This window comes from Cupressus sempervirens, chromosome 8 (genome assembly GCF_028749045.1).
Source record: "Cupressus sempervirens isolate cs-2001-9-10 chromosome 8, ASM2874904v1, whole genome shotgun sequence".
Taxonomy (NCBI): Eukaryota; Viridiplantae; Streptophyta; class Pinopsida; order Cupressales; family Cupressaceae; genus Cupressus; species Cupressus sempervirens.
Window position 1 is genome coordinate 293387162 of NC_143125.1, and position 24325 is coordinate 293411486.

The window sequence follows — 24325 nt, forward strand, 5'->3', positions numbered from 1 at the left end:
CTCGTATCCCTAAAACAACCCAAAAATATAGCATGTAAAACTCCTCATAATTATGCAATATATGCATAAAATAGGTTCTCAATATGAATTGCATGCATAACTGCCCTTAACTGATCCATAAATCACCAAAAATAGAAATAATCTGCTCCATCATCGCATGAGAATCTCAAACTGCCTTTAGCCTCCTAAAATAGATCCATACTCAAGTCTTCATGAAAGCATTAACTCAATGTCCTTTTAGGAGTTCAAAAATAAACACTCAGCTTCCCCTACTTGCATTTAGGCATTAAAATATTTTGAAACTCCTCTGAATTCCCTTTAATTAATTAATAAAATCAATGGTTTCATAATTACAACCACTTGATTTATTAATTTTACAATCATAGTTCTTTTTATTATATTAATTAATATTGACATATTTATATTTATTTATTATTATTATTTTTTAAAACACATCACTATTAATTAATATGATAAAGGGAATATTAAATATATTTTACAAGTATTGTATATATTAAATGATTATAACATTTAACTCATTTAACATATATAATATTTATAAAATATATTTATTAATTTAAGTTTTATATGCATTTTATTATATCAATGATATTTGGCATTATATAAACATGCTTATGAAACTGTGAGTTAAGGAGTCTAAAAAAATACCTAAGCCTAAATACGAACTCGAAATCTTTATGCAATATAACAAAAGGAAAAAATATGAAAGGCAAAAGAAAGGTAAAGCGATTTAGTTTTGGTTATTTGATGTTCTACGTATGGAGAGAAGAGAGAATGGGGTTTCAAAAACCCTAGCCGCATGGAGATTTTTCTCTGCGATTTCTTCCTCCTTTGCTGGTCTTGGATGCATTTTTGATGTCATTATCTGCTATTTTATCCATGCTTTGACCGACTTCTTTGCTTGGAAGGCTGTTTTGAGACACCATACTACAGTCTGGGCACGATTTCCTTTTATCATGGATGACTTCTTTCATGCGGGTTTTATCTGGCCATAAGTCTATGAAAACCTTTTTTCTTTTCATGAGATTTATGAATATGGCAAAAATATGTGATAATACCATCAAATCTTCATATGGGTTTGTATATTTTTCTGTAGATTTGCAAATAAGGGTTTCTTTACCTTCTGAATGCTGTGAGGACTCCATTTTACAGTTAAATGGCTTTCTTTTATGATTTAAATCCTGTCAAATCCTCTAAAATCAAAGGAATGTGAAATCTTTCAATATTGTTTGGAGAATTTGTACCATCTGAAAACATTTACTATTGACTCAAATTCAAATGATGACCATTAAATAAGAGGATTAATCTATTCATAATATCCCTCACAGAATTGCCTATTGGTTTCATATCTTTAATTTCTTTGTTAGTTTCTTGGGCTGGATATTTATTGAACATCAACTTTCATCTCCTCTTGCATTAAAATCCATCCTCCTAGCCTAAATTTGGTCTTCGGCCTTCCATAACCAACACATTGCTCATTAGCTCTAGAACCAACAAACATAATTTGTGCCTCTAATTTATACTTTGTGTGCTATAACTCTCTGTTTTATTCAGAGGTGAACTCTTTTCGCTGACATAATTCTTTTCCATCCATCTTGCCTTAATACCTCTCTGTCCTATGCCCTCCTTTTGCTTTCAGTCTTCAGTATTTAATGAAGGTCATATTATGATGGGCTGATGCACTCAAAGCATCATATTCAACATGAAGTTGGTCCATCCAGTAGCTCAGCCAAGTTGTCCTCCACCATTGTGATATGCAAGCTTATCAATATTCTGTCAATCCAAGGTCCATTCATAATATTTAATATGCTGCAAGTTTCTGTATACTCCAAAATCTAGGAGAAGTTTTGTTGTCAATAAAAATACTAAAGTGTATTGAGTTGACTTGCAACCCTAACTAGTTGTTGGAACATGTTCTTTTCATTTATGGGATCCATACCTTGATTGATTTCTCAATGCCACATGAAATGGACAATGTGTAAGGTCTTGTAGTGAAGCAAGATACAATATTATTGATACTGATTGTTCCCTTTTTAAATCAACTATAACCTCTTTTGAACAATTCGATATTCCTTTATTACATAGTAAAATAGCCTTCTTTATGCATTTTACTAAAGAAACTTATTTGGTGGATATTGTTGTTTTGAAGACATTCTCTTGTGCAATGATTTCTTATCAATATTGATGCTAATTATTATAGTTTTAGCACAAATCTTCCCTATTGTTATTTCTTCCATTTTATGCCAATGTGAAAAATGATCATGGAATAAGACCTGTATGCTTGAGGTGAGGCAAATACTGACATTACTTAGATTCATCGGATGCTACTATTTTTGTATCACCTTGAAAATTTTAATAAAAACTTCTCTAATTAAAAATATAAACCACATGCTTTTATCCGATCTAGCCTACAACAAATTTGCAGTTTCACTTGTTTGTTCCTTGTGAAACTATTGAAGACATTATGTGCTTCCATGGACTATTCTGCATTGATATAGCTGATTGCATCTTTATTTCCCAGATTCTTTTGTTGTTACATATGTGACCTTATGTTATGTTGTTGACAACATGATTTATGATGATAGTTATTTTATTATAGATGAATGTTTGCTACTGTAAATATGTACCTTTGTCATAGATGAGCAACAATTTGTCTCAAACAATCTGATCTTAAAAGATCGTAAACATCTTTCTATTTATGTTGTAGCTTGTTGCTTCTCCTATCATTTATGAAAGTTACATCTCTTTATTTCCTTTTCTACCTATATACTTGTAAAGATCCAATTCCATTAACCTTTAGACCAAGAATTTCATACATCCTCCATGATTTGATTGAAAGGTTTCATACCTGTAACACATGGACATCCCTTTAACAATCTCCTTGTGTCTTCAATCTCCTGCTATGGTTCAACTAGAAGGTCCCATACTTTTATTTTACATATGCCCCCTCAATAGTCTCCCCATATCTTTAGTCTTCACCTCTACATGATTCAGCCAGAAGGTTTCACGCTTGTAATTTATGCATGTCCCTTCGATAGCCTCCTTAGTCCTTCAGTCTTGGCCTCTAGATGATTCAGTTGAAAGGCTTCAAGCGTGTAATTTATGCAAGATCCTTCAACAACCTCAAACTTCATACTTGTATCTGCACATGGAACAAACTCATTAGCATGAACATGTTTTATTTTTCAGATTTCTCTCTTGTCATCTTGTCTTTTAACATAGTTATATGAATAACCATGTTGTAGTAATAGTAGAGTATAGATGACAGGAAAATTTTCCATTGCTTAGTTCATATGAACTGACCCATCTCTTCTTTCATTTTTTGCAGGTTTACTCCCAGATGGAGATGCAGGCTCAATCCTTCAACATTTAGCACAACAAACCTTTCATTTAGGCAATGGATGCCTTTCCTCTTATCTCTTTTCAATATTTTTCTGTTTATACAATGTGTTTAATTTAGATATTATGTTAGGAGCTGAGAGTGCTTATGATATTTGAATGCATTGTATTTAAGTACTGTGTAAAACTTGAACACTTTGTACCTCCTCAAAACAGTTTTGGATATTTCAATAAAAAATGTACTATTTAGGTACTTGTATTCTAAATAAAAGTGATCAATTTTTCTATTTACCAATTCCTGGACTTTACTTTCTACATTCTTTCCATTCTATAATATGTATTCTAAGCAACTAAACACACTTAGTCAACAAATAAAACACACTTAGTTCAACATATAACATAACAATTTAGGAGGTATGTTAAATTGGTAATAGTTGCCATAAATGAAAACCATCAAGACATCTAATTGACCATATTGCCAACAATCTCCCCCTTTGGCATTAACGACAACATTTGAGAAAATTGGCTAAGTTCGAAAATGATGTCATACATAACAAAATCAAATAAAAGTAACTACACAAAAATTGCTTTCAAAATGTAACAATTTTATTCATATTTTGATGGATCATTACATTTCTCATCACTCCTTTACATTGATACATTCATAATCTCCCCCTTACATATTCATTTATATCTATACAAATTTTACTTTGCATAATACTCCCCCTTTAACATCAATGGCAAAGGTGCCAAAACTATATCACACAACTTGTTGCCTTCTAAAGATTAGCTCGTCATTCTGGATATGCAATCTGCAAAATCAATCTTTAGTCTGTCAAAGTCTTTCTTCCATTTTCCTTTGACTATATCAGATATACTTACGAGTGCGTAAAGTGCATAAGATGCCACTTCAATTGCACTTAGGTTAGTATAGGCAAATTTGTCATTGGAATTCTTTGCTAAAAGACATTCCTCCTATTGCCTCTGCAAAATTACAACTTTAGATGCCAGATATTCTCTAAGAATAGAGAATCTTCTTAATACCTTCTCCTTGTCACATTCAATGCTTTTGATAGCATTATGAATCTTCTTAATGTCATTCTCAGAATCTTCAATTCTGATCTTAGGTTGCTACAATCTTGTAGTGAGTGTCTGAAGCTCACTCATATGGCCTTTGATCTTAGCATCAAAATCTGATAGGTAAGTGTAAGACATTGCACACTGTCCATACAATTTCTTACCTTCAACAATACATTTTCTCAATTCCTTGACATTTCCATCAAGTGCCTTCAAATCATTGTGCACATTAGTGCACATTGTGATAAATAGGGTTGCTTCATGATTTATCTGCGCTTGCACTGCTGCTACCTTAGCTAAAGTTGTGAATTCCCCATCAAAGGTATTCACCAACTCTTTTGCCTTGGCTTGCAAGTTTAGATTTGCTACAGTTGTGGAAACTATCTTTTGCATGCGCTCCAAGACTTCAACAAGAGTCTTCTCCAAACACTTAAGAGTTTTATTCTTCTCGAATAACATGCTCAAGATACCCATTAATTCTTTCTGATCTTCATCATTAGATGGAATAGATGATGTTGCTAATGTTCCAACTACTGACACTACTGAAAGTACAATAGCCTTTACCTTCTGTTCCTGTGCTCTCTTATTTTCTTTAGCCTCTTTCTTCACATCTTCTTCTTTCTTCTGTTGCTTTCTTCCTCTTTTCCTCTTCTTCTTTTCTCTTATTTACTTCTTGTTCTCTCTTCTCTTGTTCTTCTTTCTTCTTTTTCTCTTCTTCCTCATCATTAGAACTAGAATAATCAGTGATATTAATGATATTGCCAACAATATTTGCTCTATACCCAGCAAATGGGTTCTCCTTACTATCCACGGTTATGTGCATACTATCCACTTGCATGGATTCAATAACCATAACAATATGAGGTGGTGATAAAGCTTGTTGTGTTTCCTCTGCTTCTTCCTCTTCCCTGGAAGGTGTATGGACTTCTACATACATTGGACTATCATCTATGGCTTGCACACTCTCCTTAGGTACTGAGGACATGTACTTTACTATTGCCTCTTCTGTTTCTCACCTAACCTCTTCATAATTGCCTCCCATTAGAAGAATTTCTCTTCTTTTGTTCCTCAACAAGGGCTCAATACCCTTCAAAATTTTGTCAGATTCTTCTTTTGATCCAACATCACTTAACTTGTTTATAGATGTGATCTTCATGTTCAAATCTTCTCCTACTACTCTTCTCTTCCTATTAATCAACCTATTGTATAGGTCGTCAGGAATTTTATTCTAAATGCTATCAAATCTCTTATTCCTCATAATCATGTTTCTTATTATGGATTTCTCTAATTGCCTCCCATCCATACTACTATACATGCTATAAAATTTATTTAGCTGTACAAAATTTTCATCATTTATAATCTACATGTTTAGATTCTCTACCTTTGGTTTCCATTCCTTTTTGTCTATAATTGTCTTAGCTTCATGTGCATCTTGTTCAATAAGTCTATCTTTAGTATCATCTTTTGAGCTTTCAAAAATGCTCACTTGCATGGTTTTTCTTCTCTTTCCTGGTCCACTAGTGGTATATTTGACCCTTTTCTTTATGGGTTCTTGTTTAACCTTTACTAGTCTTCCTGATTTCCTCTACGCAGTAGGTGCTTCCACCTTTTGCTGACTCCTTGATTGTTCGTAGTTGACTCTAACTAGTTGTATTTGCACAACTATTGCATACGATGCAATAGGAGCTTGCACACATGGCTATGCCACCATTACTTCTTCCAAGGGTCCTACCACTGCAATAGGTGTTGCTGCTAACAATTCAGATTGCCCACTAGCCTTCATTTCCAGCACAATTCCCTTTAGCTTGTTGAATTCCTGCCTTGACATGCCAAATCCCTTGAAGATGAAATCTATCTCTTTCTCTAGTTTCTTCTTGTTCTCTTTGTTGTGGAGATTAGATTCTACTATTCTTAACATTTCATCATATGTTCCCTATCTAGGACATTCTGTGTCTTGCTCAGATTCAAGTATGATTTGTGCATACCCTTCTATCAATTTTGCACCCATCTCATAGCCCATAGGCTCAATCAACTTTACTCTAGGTATCATTGCTTCCGTGCAAGTGTTATCAGTCTCCACCATGAAGCACATATCATCCTTATATTTTTCCACCATAGAGGGAGGTATCTTATAACTCAGTTTCATCTCAAACTGAAAGTTCTTCATCATTTTGTCAATATCAATGTCTCTAACATTATCAGGTTTGGATCTGTAGCATTGAGTTATCATCTTCATTGCACACTCACCACTATCACAATTAATTACTCTAGGAAACTTTCTTGTAACATAGAAGAACAAATGAGTCAATAGGGACTCAAATGTAAATACTCCGCTCTTTATTTTCTTTATCTTTGCAATATTATCCAATAGTTGCAATCTGATAATGTCACACAAATTTACTTTCCTCCTTTCAACAACCATCACATATGTTGCATGAATAAATCTAGTTGGTACAGAGTTAGCCCTTGATCCATGGTTCAACTTGTACCCTAAGATCTTAGTCAATAATTTGACTCCTTTATCCTAAATAAGATCAACCTTCATATTTCTTCCATCAAACTTGGTTTTTAGGTTAGTCTCCACCATTTTCCTAACATTTCTTTCATTAATAGGATTACAAACCTCACTGCTTAATCTCGTGACCTTTTGAATTAGGTCACTATCAATGACAATCTGTACTTCACCCAACCAGAACATATCATCCTGTATTCTGCTCAAAATAATTTGGGTCCACTCATGATTATCGAATTTTGTGTAGAACATATACTTCACCAAATTCAAATCTTCAATGTTCACATACTCAGACTTTAGGGATAAATCATTGTTGCACATCTTTCCTAAATCTTTGTGAATCTCCTCATCTCCTATTCTCTTAATTTTGCAATGTATGTAAATTCTTTTGTCTTCTACGTGTAACATATTTTCCAGAACTTGCAAAAATGCACCTACAAGATCATCTAATAAAGAAACAAGTAGGTGTTTCTTGAACTCATACCTTGGTTTGTCACTAACATCATGCACTCTTTGACTAGCCATTGCTCAATAACTATAAATAATGCAATAAATTGGATTCAATATTCCATAAAATACCTCAAATTCATGATTTTAGGGCTTTTGTGACTTTCAACTTGATACAATTTACTATGCACTTCAATTGTTTTCAAATCACTCTCAATTCGCTCAAGACACTTCACATGAGAAAATGGTACACTAAATCTCACTTGTGATCCTTAAATCATTTCAAATGACATTGTGCATTAAATGTGTATCTACCACAAACTCAAAATACTATCTCTGTCTACCAGTGACCTTGTTCTTACAATTCTCGCTTATTGCGATCGTATCAAGACTTACGTACTGAACCATAGCTTTCTCTCTATGTCTTCTATCTTTTCTTAACTATGCAATCTCTAACTTATTCTCTAACATCAGTTCTAACCACTGATGCTCTGGTGCAAGGGGACCCTGCCCATAAAATTCTAGGCACGTAATAGCTTAATTTAGACAGGTTGAGACACAAACAATTTGTGACTTCAACTTTCCATTATATGTATCAAAGAATTGATTTTCTAATACTGCATGTGAACTCCCTAGATTACAAGCCTTGAACATATGCTTCTTTGAATTCCTCAACATGTTCTTTGACTGCTTCTTTCTGACTGTTGTTACTTCCATTTTCATTCCTGTTGTTGTTCCTTCTATAATTAGGGTTCCCGTTAAGGTTCCCTTTGTCCATTCTATGAAATCTTGCTATGTGTCCAAAGTTATTGCACAACTGACATACGAGTGTATTTCTCCTCTGATTGTTTCCATTTTGATTTTCAGGTTCTTTGCAATTTCTTGCAATGTGTCCAGGATTGTTATGTTTATAACAAACATACTACTTTTTCTCACCATTAGGTTTCTCTCCATCATTAGGTCTACTCTAAGATCTACTTCTTCCATTACCTGTAGGGTTAGTATTCCTAAACATTCTACTATTCTTATTACCATCAATAAACTTAGGTTTCTTACATTCTACTGCCTTATGTCCATAACCATGACAATTATAACAATAAAAATTAGTAATAGGTTTAAAGGACTTACCTATGAAATCTTTCTTCATATTTCCAACTTCATTACATATGTAGCATCTACCTCTAAATTCATGTCTTACCTCTTTAGATAAATCATCTTGCTTAGGTTCTTCAACTTGCTCTATTGTTCTAGGTTCATCAAATTTCTCTGTCAATTTAATTCTCTCAACTTCATTAGACCACTTGAACTTTTCTTTAGAAATTTCTATCATAGAATCTTGTTCTATCCTAATCTCATATTTCTTTGATGAATTCTCTCCAAGAAGATATCCAAGGTCTGTCTTGTCATAAGAAGGTCTTTGATGAAATATTTGTTCATCAATTTTCTCAGAACTTGTGTAAAGTTTCTCTAATTGTTGTTTTTCTTGTGTCAACTCTCCTTTCACAATGATGTTGTATTTTTCCAACTCTACATGCTCTATCTTAATAGAATCTAATTCAGATATCACTTGACTCAACTAGGATCTAAGGTCTGCATTCCCAAATTTTAGATTAGGTTCACTCTTATTGCCACTAGTATGAAGATTCAACTTTAGTTCAATAATTTTCAACTCATGTTTCAAGATCTCATTCTCTTTCTTGAGATTTTTAGTGTAATCATTAACACTAATCTACAAAAAATGTTCTTTGTCAAATTTAAGATCATTAATTTCATATTTTAGTTTGCCAATGTAAACTTTTGCATCTTTGTATCTCTCTTTCAAGTTATCTCTCTCTTCAGTAAGAAGGTCACTATGTTCAAGAGCTTCTTCAAGATTCTTCTTCAACTGTTCCATATTCACTAGGTTCTTACCTAAGTTGTTAAGCCTCTTCAAAGTAACTGTGCTCTGATACCAATTGTTAGAAATAGATAATACTGAGAGGGGGCATGGGATGAATCAGTATATTACAAACTTTTGCCCATAATTGAATATTGTTAACTACTTTATAACTTGCATATGAAAGTAAACCAACACAGTAAATATAACCATGCACATAGAGAACTCATAACACCATTATTTGTTAACTAGGGAAACCCTGGCCAAGGGAAAACCTCAGTGGGGATGATACCCACTAGATGATTCACTAAACAATAGGATCTTATTAAGGATATTGACCCTGTTAGGAGTCTATGAAGTACATATAGTGTATCAAGTCCTTGTTAGAAGCCTCAAACCTATTAGGAGTTGCTACAAGCTTGTTGGGAGTTGGTAGAACAATTACAATGTATGCAAGAAGAGCCCACTACCCTAACATGCAATAATACAATTCAGTTTAGTCACAAGATAAGTATACATACAATACTTGCTTTGCTGCTATAACTCACACTTGCTCTAATCTTACACATTACGTAAGGCTTGAAATAGTTCTCACAATAGCTCACATGTCACATATAATCATGCAACTTCCTTATTATTTGCACAAGACAAGATCTTTACTTATACCTTGCATAAACATAAAACTCTGCACTGTCAGCCTTCATATCTTCACAAGCTTGACATAATATAAAATAACTTATGGAATAATATCCACACAGTTGGCTCAACATAACTTAATAATTATTTTGAAACCAAAATAATTCCTAAAGCCCTACAACTTTGTTTACTATCATGCTCTGTTATGCACTATTAAATGACCACACTATTAATCTTAGTATAACTTGTGTTGTACTATATGTACACACATGCACATTGGTACACATCATCATGAAAATGTCACAAAACTTTCCTCAATTGTGCACAAGACAACTCTCTATGCATCATCTACATTCTTAAGATTTGTACTTTGTGTTGTTGTAAACTGTCTAACACTTAGACAATTTTCTATCTCTAAATGCATAAATGAATTGTTGAATGTATGTTGCCATAAATGGCAACCATCAAGACATCTAATTGACCATATTGCCAAAAAATCCAACCATAGGTAGCTCCAAAGGTTGGATGAATGTGTTAGGGGAGCCTTTGTATAGTGTGAATATTTAGGTATGAGGTAAGAGGAATTGATTTTCTATTTTTTAAATATGCCCTAGGCGAGCTTAGACTATTTGACTAGGTGTATAGAAGATGAAAATCCAAACGTAGAAGCAAGGGCGAGTGTGAAAGAACTAAACCAAGAGTGGTTGAAAAGTCATTAGGGTCCTATAGATCCCTAGGTGTGAGCTAAGAGCTTGGGCAATCCATTTGAATAGATTTCTAGGTAGAAATCAGTCCACTGCTTTCTAGGAACCCAAATAGCCCAATTAGCCCTATATTTTAGGACACTAGTGTACGAAGGACTTGAGGACCTTAGACCTAGAAAATATTTTAGGTTTTCAAAAAGGGTACCAAGATCCTAGGTATAATTTGGGGTTGTTTGTAAGTTTTCGGAGAAAATCCATAAAAACCCTCTGCATAGGGCTAATTAGTCAATTAGGCCTAATGGGGTCCTAAAAATAGTGAATTTGGAACTCGACTGAATTGGGGTTGGAAACCTATTCAAATGGGAATGAATGTATGTATAATGAGTGAAAAAATAGTGGATGAGGCCCTTGTAGAATTGGTGGAGTTGATATGAAGGATTTATACCTAGAATCCTTCAAGCAAAAGTGAAGCATTGAGACAAAACTAGTGATAATTGTCCTTCAAGGTTAAATAGAAGAGGACTAACTCTTAGAGTGGAGTTAGGATATTCTTAGGCTTGGATTATTGAGGCTATTAAGATCCTAGAAGATGAATTAGGATTTTTTTTTTGGAAAAGTAGAGTCCTTTGGGTAACTTGTGTGAGCACCCCTTGGAGAACACCTACCAGATTGGTATCAAAGCATAAAAGATTAGGCTTGTGGTTAATGTTCCAACCAAAAAAGTTAGTTGTTTAGTCCATAATGGTTACCAATGTAGAGCTTTCTAAGAAGGTAGATGAGCAAGAAGAATATAATAGGTTGCTCAGAGCTAGGCTAGCTCAATTGGAACAAAAAGTGGATGAAGTGGATAAGAAGGCTAAAGAAGTCAAGGACAAGATTGAGGAACAATCTAAAGAAGAAAAAGGTAAGGAGGTTGTGATTGAGGATGAGGTCCCTGAACCAAATCCTATACTCACTAAAGACCATTCCTTAAAGCATTGAGAGCCTTAAATGGCAAAGCTCTAAAAGGTATTCCAATCTTTAGTCGTAAGATGGAACCCGAGGTAGTCCTTGATTGGATAAAAGGAATAGAAAATCACTTTGAATGTGATGGCATAACCAAATCTCAAGAGTTTAGAGTTGCAAAGGCCAGGTTAAGAGGGCCTACACTCACTTGGTGGAAATTTATCCAAGATGGGAGAGAGAAGGAAGGAAAGAAGCCCATTGCCACATGGAAGGCTATGATGGAAAAAATTAGAGATTCTTATGTGCTTGAGGATTACAAAATACAATTACATAAAAGGGGCCAAAGTCTTAGACAAAAAGACTTGGATGTGAACTCTTATACTGAGGAGTTCCAAAGAGTTGTATGAGGTCAAGGGTTGTAGAAGATGAGAAGGTGAAGGTAGCAAGATACATCAATGAACTTAAGTGGACCATACAAGATGAGATGAGTCTCTTGACTCCAAACATTGTTCAAAAGTACCACCAAATTGCTGTCAAAGTTGAAGAGAAGCTGAGAAAGAAGCAAGATTCCAGTACTACTAGAGGTAGAGGTAAAGGTAAAGACATTAGAAGATAAAGAGGGGGATATGGAGGAAGAAAATTTGAAGCAAAGAGTCAAGAAGTGACTAAGATTACTAAACAAAAAAAAGGAAACTCTAATAGAGGGGGTTCAAATAAAGAAAGGAACTCTAATAGTAGAGGAAGAGGTAGTAGCCAAGGAAGAGGCAACTATTTTGCCAATATGAGGTGTTACCATTGTAACCAGTTAGGACATCCTCCATATAGGTGTCCAAAGAAAGGCAATACCTCTCAGGGAGGTGACAAAAGAGTGAATTATGTTTATGAAGAAACAAATGGAGGGGGAAAACACCCTGAAGTGCCATTTGAATATGAGGAAGGAGTGAATCTCATGATGAGAAGAACTCTAATAAAGGAGCCTGAAAAAGAGGAACCTAGTCAAAGAAGGTCACTATTTAGAGTGATGTGCAAGATGATGGATAAGGTTTGTAGAGTCATTATAGACTCAGGGTCTAAGGAGGCAGACGATAAATTGAAGATGAAAAGAATACCTCACACTAGTCCATATAAAGTTACTTGGTTGAACAAGGGACAACATGTCCTTGTCAACGAACAAGCTTGGGTGGAGTTTACAATTGGGAGATATAAGGATAAATTATTATGTGATGTATTACATATAGATGCATGTCACTTTCTCCTAGGTAGACCATGGCAATTTGGTAGACATGCCATACATGACGAAGTGAAAAAATCACACTCTTTCAAGAAGGATAATATGACATTTAAAATATAGTCACTATTAGAGGATGCTAAGGTAAAGGAAATTGGTCCCAATGTCCTCATGGTGAGTGAAAATAAATTCTTAGAAACCCTAGAAGAAGGAGAAGAAGTTAGGCTTGCACTGGTGTTGAAGCCAAAAGGAGAAGTTGCAGACAAGACAGAAAAAAGGATAGACTTGCTAATAGAATTACAAGAAATATTACAGAAGTATGAAGGCATTATGAGTGATGGAAAACCATTAACCCTACCCCTTTAGAGGGTTGTAAGCCATCAGATAAACCTTATTCTAGGAGTTACCCTTCCCAATAAGGTAGCCTATAAGATGAACCCTCAACAAAATGAGGAAATTGCCAAACAAATACAAAAAATCCTAAGCCAAGGACCCATTAGGAAGCCCTTGTGATGTATCCATTGTCTTATCCCCTAAAAAGGGAGGAACTTGAGACTATGTACTAACTCTAGAGCAATAAATAGGATAACCATTAGGTATAGTTTCCCTATCCCTAGGATAGAAGATTTGATGGACTGTCTAGGAGAAGCCAAACAATTTACTAATATTGACCTATTAAGTGGATACCACCAAATTAGGATCAATGAGGGAGATAGCCTTCCAAACCATCGAAGGATTGTATGAGTGGCTTGTAATGTCACTTGGGCTATCCAATGCCCCATCTAGATTCAATAGGTTTTTGAATGAAGTCCTTAAGGAATATATTGGAAAATTTGTGGTGGTGTACTTAGATGACGTACTCATCTATAGTAAGACAAGAGAAGAACACCTCAGACACCTATAATTGGTTTTCAAGAAGCTGCATGAGGAGAAGTTGATGATTAAATTAGAGAAATGTGAGTTCATCAAGACAAAGCTATTGTACCTTGGATTTGTGTTATTCCAAGGCAATCTAAAGATGAACCCAAGAAAATTGGAAGCCATTCTCAATTGGCCTACTCCAAGAACAACAACTGAGGTAAGAATTTTCCATGGTTTGGCTTTGTATTATAGAAAGTTTATCAAACAATTCAATGCAATTTGTACTCCTACATTAGACACTATTAAAGGAGGTATGAAAACTAAGTTTTTATGGAATGAACAAGTTGACCATGGTTTTGAGTTGTTGAAAAAGAAGAATTCTACCCAACCCATTTTGGTTTTGCCAAGATTTGAGAAGCTATTTATAGTAGTGTGATGCTAGCAATGTAGGAATTGGTTATGTCTTGAGCCAAGAGGGGAAACCAGTGGCTTTCAATTATGAGAAGCTAAGTGAAGCCAAAAAGAAGTATTCTTCTTATGACCTAGAGATGTATGGTTTGGTTCTAGCACTAAGAAAGTGGAGGCACTACTTGCTTCCAAAGGAGTTTGTAGTCAATTCAGACAACCAAGCATTGAGTTTCTTGAATTCACAAGAGAATTTTAGTCATAAACATATTAAATGGGTGGAATATCTGCAGGCATACACATTCAACATCAAACACAAAAAGGGATTATAGAATATGGTAGTAGATGCCTTAAGCATGTAAGCCCTCACTGTTTAAGGAATTCAACTACAGAGCATGGGGATAGACAACTTCAAAGACCTCTACAATGAAGATGAAGACTTTGTAGACATCTATAAGGTATGCCAAGAATACAAGAATTAGTTTCATAGTTAATACTCTAAGTATACTTTGTAGAGTAATCTATTGTGTAAAGTGGTCAATTATGTGTCCCTAGAGGGTCTATAAGGGAGAATTTGATCCAAGAAAAACACAATGGTGCACTTAGTGGCTATTTTGGGGTCAATAAGACACAATAATTAGTTTAGAGATTTTACTTTTGGCCCAAGATGAATTTGGATATTAGGAAGTATGTAGAAATTTGTGTTGTGTGTCAGAAGGCCAAGGGAACATCTTCCAATGCAGGTCTATACCAACCTCTTCCCATTCCTAACAAAACATGAGAGTGTTTAAGCATGCATTTTTTGATAGGTTTACCTAAGACCAAGCTAGGAATGGATAACATTTATGTTATAGTGGACAGATTCAGTAAGATGGCACACTTTGTACCCTGCAAGACAACCCATGATGCAAGTCAGATAGCTTCCCTATTCTTCAAAGAGGTAGTCAGAATACGCAAGTCATTTTTGGAAGACTCTATGGTAGAAGCTAGGAAAAAAATTGTCTTTTGGATTTGCATACCATCCTTAGGTAGATGGTCAAACTAAGGTAGTCAATAGGAGTCTTGGTAACGTGCTAAGGTGTTTAACAAAATAGTATGGTCAAACTTGGGACCAACTCATTGGACAAGCTAAATATGTCTATAATGACACTATGAACATGGCTACTAGTAAGAGTCCCCTTGAAATAGTCTATGGCCTACACCCTAGAGGAATATATGAGCTCAGATATCTGAAGGATGGAGCTAAAGAGAGTAGATATGTAGAGGACTTTGCATATGCTATGGAAGAAGTCCATGACACAATAAGGAAGACACTAATTGAAAATACTAAGAAGATAAATAATAAAGTGGATGAGGGAAAAAGAAATTTCCAATTCAAAGTTGGGGATCTAGTGATGATATACATTAAAAAAGCCAAACTATAGAAAGGAGTCCCACATTAGCTACAAATGTGAAGAATTGGTCCATGTACCATACTAGCCAAATATGGAGCAAATGCTTATAAGGTGGAGTTACTAGAGAATAGTGGCTTATCACCTATTTTTAATATAGTAGACTTGGTCTTATATAAAGGGATAATACCTAATCCAGATTAGATTTTGACTGAAGTCATTCAAGACATAGGCTAACTCAATTTTCTATTTGCACCAATCAAGAAGGAAAGATACATACTAGATTCTAGAGTATACAAGAAGACAAGGAAGAAGGAATACACAAAACACTTAGTGAAGTGGCATGGACAACTGGATGTAGATACAATTTGGCTAAAGGAGTTAGAGTCCAAAAAGTTGGGCATTGATCTCAACTTACTCAATCCAAGGATGGATTGAAGTATTTTCATTTGGGGAGGATGGTGCAGGAGCACCTAGGCTATTCCTAAAGTTCTGATCAATTTTGGTTTGTAACTAAATCTAGCCAAGTCAATATGTCTTTTCCTAGACCTTAGAAGGTTTTTTGTTGTGTGCGATTAGATTAATTAGTGGTTTGTTCTAATTTCAATCTAGTTTAGTTTAGTTTTCTTTTAAGTGTTTAGTCCTTAGAATAGGCCTAAATTTTGGAAATGTGGTCTAAATGTGTCCTAGACCTTAGAATAGTGAGAAAGATGCTTTAAAAGGATTTAATGATGCTATCTAATCAAATTGTATGGGTTAGAGGCCCCAAAATTAATGTTGCATCATAAATGCAAAAGATACTAAAAAGTTGTCAAGACAACATTTGTAATTTTTGCAAATGTTGTATGCAACTTGACAACTTTGGATTCCTTTCATTCTAGGAGTGGGAAATCAATGATGAAGGATTGAAAACATGGGAGAGGAACCTTAAGATAATTTTTGGCTCATTTCTTGAGGTGGGGGATCAGTGTATGTAAGTTTTGAAGTGAATGAATAGCATAGTGTTCTAATTTTTCACTACAGTCGAAGTGTTTTGAGTTAATGAATGATTACATGGATTAAAATGACAAAATTAATGTTGGATCTATTTCAAGTAGTTAGTTTTAAGTAATTTTCATTCTATGATAAAGTTTATTAGAGTAGATTAGAGTGCATTTATAAATTGTTTAAGTTTTAGGCTAGTTCTTGGTCAGTTCAGTGTAGTTTTTAGTTTCATAGCTCCCACATGAAATCCAACCTTAGGAAAATCCAAAGGTTGAATGAATGTGTTATAGGAGACTCTTTTTAGTGTTAATATTCAAGTAGGAGGTTAGAGGAATCAATTTTCTAATTTTAAAACCATGCCCTAGGCAAGCTTAGAATGTCTGACTAGGTGTATGGAAGATGAAAATCTAAATGTAGAAGAAAGGGTGAGTGTGAAAGAACAGAACCAAAAGTGGTTAAAAATTCATTAGGGTCATATAGAGCCCTAGGTGTGAGCTAAGAGATTTTATAATCCATTTGAATAGATTTCTAGGTAAAAATCAGTCCATTATTTTCTAGGAACCCAAATAGCCCTATTAGCCCTACATTTTAGGATACTAGTGTACAGAGGACTTGAGGAGCTTAGACCTAGAAAATATTTTAGGTTTTTGAAAGGGTATCATGATCCTAGGTTATAATTTGGGTTTTTTGTAAGTTTTGGGAGAAAATCTAGAAAAAAATGCTCTACATAGGGCTAATTGGTCAATTAGGCCTAATAGGGTCCTAAAAACAGTGAATTTGGAACTTGACTCAATCGGAGTTGGAAACCTATTTAAATGGGAATGAATGGATCTAATATGACTAAAAAAATGGTGGATGAGGCCCTTGTAGCATTTTTGGAGTTGATATGAAGGATTTATACCTAGATTCCTTCAAGCAAAAGTGAAGCATTAAGACAAAACTAGTGATAGTTGTCCTTCAAGGTTAAACACAAGAGGACTAACTCTTGGAGTAGAGTTAGGATAGTCTTAGGCTTGGATAATTGAGTATATTGATATCCTAAAATAGGAATTAGGATCCAAAGAAGATTGGACAAGTAGAGTCCTTTAGGTAACTTGTGCACAAGCACCCCTTGGAGAACACCTACCACTTTCTTTTGGTTGCATTAGTGTAGTGAAACTCAAGTTTTCTAGTTTATATCTTTCATATGCACATGCTACTAATGTTTTCTTGTTTACGCATGCTCTAAATAGATTAGGTTTTTCACATATACATTGTGGCATGCCTGATGGGACTCATGTCCCTATTCCAAACTTAAATTTTGCAAAATTCCAAAACCGTCAAGTCTAGAACATGCACTGTCATTTACATTACTCACAGTGTTGTCTACACATACATTTTGACATTTTTTTGTTTTAGAGTATGCACTTATTAGTCGCACGTGTGAAAATTATTTGGAAACTTCACCTATTTTTCCATTTCTAAACTTTGGCATCTCTAATATGTTGTTAGTGTTGTTTTGTTGTCTCTGAATGGGTTAACACAACTAAAAGACTTTCTGTTTTAACTACTTTTCCATCATTTTATATAGTATCTATTCTTGGGTTCTTGGCAATAATTAGTATTTGTACAATAAACCTAGTAAAATTTGTTATTTAACTGCATTTTTTTTTTCTATTTTGAAATTATTATCAAACTTTGTAATTTGTACAGAACTGAATCAATGTTGTGTGGTTTGGAATCTTCAAAATTGATCTATTATATATGTCCTAACATGATAAGTATTAGGTATAACTATCTGATTCAGTACTTTGTCTTTTGTATTCTTGCATCTGCGTAGTTTAGCGTCTGCAATTGTATTTTGTCATCTATACAATTTCTGTAACTTGAATGGTTTTAACACATTTCTTAATATTTTTCTCTTTTGGTTACTTCATTCACAAAGATTACTAACCAATCTTATTATAGGAAGGAGATTTATAGGACTTTAGAATTAGGGAATGGAATGAACATGCATGGTTAACCACTTGTATTTGAATAGATGTTGTTAATTAATTTGTAAACCAAACAAATTCTTAAATGCACTTAAGGATAAAATTCCCATCCAATCTTGAATGCCTTACATAAATTGAAAAGCATTTCATTAAAATGAATGCTTAGAAGTCAAATACACTCTTGAATGCCTAATGATCAAAGTTTAATGCTATGAAATAATTCAATTTGGCTTGAGATGAACCTTATCAAATATTGAATGCATAAGGTGTTGAAAACAAATTAATACAAGTATGAGAATGTGGTTCAATCATTGTTTTGTTTGTGATTTCAACCTACTACTTGATGGTAAGACAAATGCTTAGTTGATTTGAGTACTATCATTTGTGTGATTAATGACAAGGATTTGATCAAATGAAATAACAAAAGCACCTAGAGAAAAAGTTGAGTTATGGTATGTAAAAAGGAGTACAAAGATCAGTTAAGACAGTGATGATATAGTGCATTAATTATCCACTTAAGGTTGCAAAGGATTGATACACTAATTAAGTCTAGAAAAAAAGTAAGAGGAATTGAGTTTGCCAAGCTTGACCAAGTGGATAGTAGGTGCTGAGCAACGTTAGTGCAAGTCAAGCAAAAAATCAGTTGGAGCCAAGAAAATTCAATGTTCAGTGTATGTTGAGTGGTACAGTGTAAGCCGAGTAAAGTTTAGTTGATGTCGAGCACCAGTAAACTTTAGTGCTTGCTGAGTGATCTAGTTGAAGATGAGTGGAAGAACAATATGGAAGTTGAGTGATAGCATATTGATGATGAGTGCTAGTATTCATGTTAGATTGTGGATTTGACAAATTTAAGCTGATTATTTTGTTTTCTTGATTTTTTTGAAGTGTGTGGAAGATAAATATGATGATTTGGTGGCATAGAATTCATGGTAAACCATTTTGAGGTGAATTCAAAGAGGATTGAAGGAGAAGTTTCTAGAAGGGGCAAAAATGAAAAGATGGGTAGATTCATTGAATCCTACCTAATCCTACCCAACCTTAAAATGAACAATAGAGGATGATAATTTTCTATTTATAGATGACTAGTTAGAAGCAAGGTTGGTCAATGTTCAAGAATCTAAGTTAGACAAGAGGTCTAAGGTAATTCTTCATTTAGAGATTGAACTAAGGAGATTGTTATTGGAAAGCAAAGTAATATGGCTTAAGAGTATGAATGCTTGAAAGGTGAACAAGCTACCAGAGCTGAAGTGTGTGAAAGCGAAGCTGAATGGAGGATGGAAATAGACATCTGTAATCTACAAGTGAGTTGTAATTTGTTATCAGATCAAGCCTTACTGTTACTTTCTAATCATTGTACCAATCTAGGGTAAATCCTTTTGATTAAGGTTGACCTAATAGTCATTTGTAAAGCCTTTAACTAGGTGACATTCCAAGTGAATGATCTAAATTCCTCTAACAAGGATCACTCTTAACATGGTGATTGAAATCCTCTAACTAGGTCACATTTAAGAGTTTGTATTGCAACCTTTGACAAGGTAGGCCTTTCACAGGGCATGACTTTAGAAGAGTGAGAATGAGTAGCATGTTACTGGTGGTTTTTACAAAATTGGGTTTCCACGTAAAATCATCATGTCAAATGTATTATTAAATATGTTATGTTTCATGCTAACATTTCTACAAGTTGATTTGACAGTAACCTGCAAAGTTTAAGTGATTGTATGATCTAATTGATGGATGCATGAATATGTTTTATGGATATGGGTTCACTAAGCTATGAAAAGTTTTATTTGTACATATGGACCTTGGATAAATGATTCAACCCCCCCCACCCCCCTCTTAGTTATTCTAAATAATTCTAATAATTGGTATCAGAGTCATCTGCTTCAAGAGGACTAGTTTGAAGGTACTTGAAGCAAAAGATCAAGATGTCAAAAAGAGAGGTACCCAAGCTTAACAGGGACAACTTTCCTATATGGAAAAGTTTGATGAAGCTACATCTAGGAGGTCTTGGAGACGATGCACAATCTACCATTCACCATTGAGCATGTTGATCCGATTGGGGCCTTAACTGCTGAAGATCTGAAAAAGAAGAAAGAACATAATCAGACAATGCTACAGATTGCCTCTTCCCTAAGTTATGACGAGTTCAATGACATCAAGGGTTGTGATAGTGCAAATAAGATGTGGGATGCTCTTCACATCATCTATGGAGGTGATGCAAATGTTTTGAGAGCCAAATCTAAAAGTCTTAGAGGTAAGTTCAATGATATGAGGATGCAAGAACGTGAGAATGTTGCTCAATATTGCTCTAGGATAAAAGATGGTGTTAATGCTATAAGAGGATCTAACGGTAAGATAGATGATGAGACTATATTAAGAAATTTTTTGAGAACACTATTACTCATCTATGCTATTTAAGTTTTTACAATATAAGAACTAAGATGTATACCAGGTTCTAATCTGACTCTTGAAGGTCTGGTAGGTAAGCTCACTACTTTTGAGCTATCTAATTTTGACAACTTCAAATCTCACAATGTTGAATCTTCTTTCAAAGCTAAGTTGTCAATGAAGGAACCTAATGAGAAAAAGAAGAAAGAGGTAAAATATGTCTCCAATGATAGTGATATAGATGAGGAGAATGTAGAGCAACTTGAAGTGCTACTACAAGGAGATTTCATAGATCTAAAGGCAAATTCAAAGGTAAGTTACCTATCATGTGTTTTAATTGCAATGAGGTTGGTCATATTCTTACTAGATGTCCAGAGAAGAAGAACTATAAAGGTGGAGAAAAGTAGAAAAGTAGAAGAGATGAGAACATCAAAGATTACAAAGACAAAGGCAATAAGTCTTGTTACATTGTAGAAAAGGAAACCAAAGATGGATCTGACGATCATGATGATGAAGTGGTGTATGTTGCAATGAAGGATGATTATGATTCTGACTCGAGGCAACTGCACTAGTGTCTTGTGTGAACAAGAATGATAGATGGATTATTGATAGTGGGTGTTCACATCGCATGACTGGAGATAATAGTAAGTTTATTACCTTGAATTATTATGATGGAAATATTGCAAGGTTTGGTAATGATGCACCCTGTCTAATAAAAGGAAAAGGTTCTATCAAACTCACATAAAAGATTTTATATGACAATACTTATTATGTTGAAGGACTTAACAATAATTTGTTGAGTGTGTCACAACTAAATAGTTTAGGTTGCAAGGTTGAGTTTGAGAATAAGATTGCTAAGATATATGATACTGATGAAAAACTAATGGGAAAAGGTGATCAAACTAGAGTTAATCTATTCTATCTTGATATGGATGATGCTATGCCTAATTGTAGAATTTGATGATGTGTGGTTATGGCACAAGAGACAATGTCATGTTAGTTTTGATAACTTGGTTAGTATCAGTAACATGAGAAGAGTCAGAGGTTTGCTTAAGTTGAAGAAACCTGACAATATAATTTGCAAACAATGTCAGTTAGGTAAAATAACAAAGTCTAGTTTTAAGAGTAAGACTCACACCTATAAAGGAATTTTGGAGATTTTTCACATTGACTTGTGTGGACTAATTGATGTGAAAAGCTACAAAGGTGATAAGTACATTATGCTATTTGTTGATATTTATTCTAAGATGATGACAGTTATGTTTCTAAAATAGAAATTTGATGCTTTCCAAATGTTTAAGTGGTACTTAGCAAGAGTGAGAAGGAAACATGTAAAAGTCTAAAATGTTTGAGATCTAACAGAGGAGGAGAATTTACATCAAATGAGTTTGAGATGTTTTTTAATGACAAAGGAATCAAAAGACAAACATTTACCCCTATAAGCCCTGTACAAAATGGAATCGTTGAAAGGAGGAACATATCTGTAAGGGACTGTGCTAGGATACTCATGATGGAGAAGAATGTTGCTTTGAAATACTAGAGAGAGGTTGAAAGCATAGTTGTCTATACCTTGAACCATATACAAGTCAAGAAAGGTACTCATTCAACACCTTTTGAACTATGGTATGGATACTCACCCAATGTGAAATATTTTAAGGTATTTGGAAGTAAGTGTTATATTCTCAAAGATTTTAGGAATGGTAAATTAGATTCAAAAAATGAAGAAGGTATATTCCTTGGCTATTTCACAAGAAGTAAAGCTTACAAGTGTTTAAATACTAACACTAACAAAGTTGTGGAAAGTGTAAATGTGAAATTTGATGAATATACAAAAGTACATGAGGCTAAACCTATGAAGGAACCAGAGAAATACAAATCATTTGTATATTGTTATGAAGGTATGCCTACTGATGAAAGTGTTGTAAATCAAGTTGCAAATTAACATCAAGTTTTAGTGACTACTGAATCACATACAATGAATGCTGAGTTGCATTCAGGAACCAAACTGCAGTCAAGTGTCAAGTTATAGAATGAAGTTGAGGCACATTCTAATTTTGAGATTAGTGTAGATGAAAGAAATGTTAAATTACCTAATAGAGAAGTACATAGTGATTCAAAAGTTGATAGACCAAATGAGGAAAATACAGTGGAACTAGGATTGTCAAAGTATGTGAAAATAAATCACCCTACTGCACAAATTATTGGAGATAAAGATGCAACACCAATGATAAGAAATAGGTTGAGTAGTGATACATGTTTTCTCAGCATGCATGAACCTAAGACAATGAAAGATGCCTTAGAAGATGTTGACTAGAGTAAAGTCATGAAAGAAGAGATTGAATAGATTAAAAAGAACAAAACATGGACTTTAGTTCCTAGACTAGAAGATTAAAATGTGATTGGCACCAAGTGGGTGTACAGAAACAAGTTAGATGAAAATGGTGAAGTCAAAAGGAATAAGACAAGATTAGTTTGCAAGGGGTTTGCACAAGAAGAAGGGATAGACTATGGAGAAACATACACTCCTTTTGAAAGATTGGAAGGAGTAAGAACTCTACTTGCTTACTCTGCATACAAAGGTTTCAAAGTTTATCAAATGGATGTTAAATATGAATTTCTGAACATATTGGAAGAAGAGGTCTCTATAGAATAGCTAGAAGGATTTTTTGATGCTAACAACAAAAATATGGTATGTAAACTACACAAAGCTTTATATGGTTTAAAGCAAGCACCAAGAGCATGGTATGAAAGACTTCACAATTATCTTGTGAAGATTGGATTTGAGAGGATCAATGATAATAGCAATCTGTACTTGAAGACAAAAAAAGGTAAAGGTATTTTACTATATGCAATTTTTGTTGATGATATCATGTTTGAAGGTTAGAATACTTTATGTAAAGGTTTTGCAAATAAAATGAAGAAACAATTTGAGATGTCTATGTTTAGAGAGATCAAGTTCTTCATGGGTTTGTAAGTATGTTAGATGAAATATGTTATATACATCACTCAGTCAAAATATGTAAAGGAGATACTGAAAACTTAAGCACACCTATGGTGACATGACATAAATCATCAAAGAATGATGATTCAACTGAGGTGAATCAAACAATATATAGGTCTATGATTGGAAAATTGTAATATGTAGTACAAAGCAGACCTGATATTGCATTATCTGTTGGGATAGTTGCAAGATTCTTTGCTAATCCCAGGGAGACTCATTTGATGGTTGCTAAGAGAATAATGAGATATTTGAAAGGTATAGAAGACTATGGTCTATACTACAAGAAAAATGATAAGTTTGAGTTGATAGCCTTTACTGATGCTAATTGGGTTGGAAATATGATGACAAATAGAGCACTAGTGGAGGAGCATTTTTCTTAGGAAAATGACTGGTTATATGCAATAGCAAGAAACAAAACTGTATATATCAATCTACTGCTAAAGCTGAATATTTTGCTAATGTAGTAAATTGTACAAACATTGTATGGATCAAACAACAACTCAAAGGTATGAAGGAGGGAATCATTGAACCTGTGAT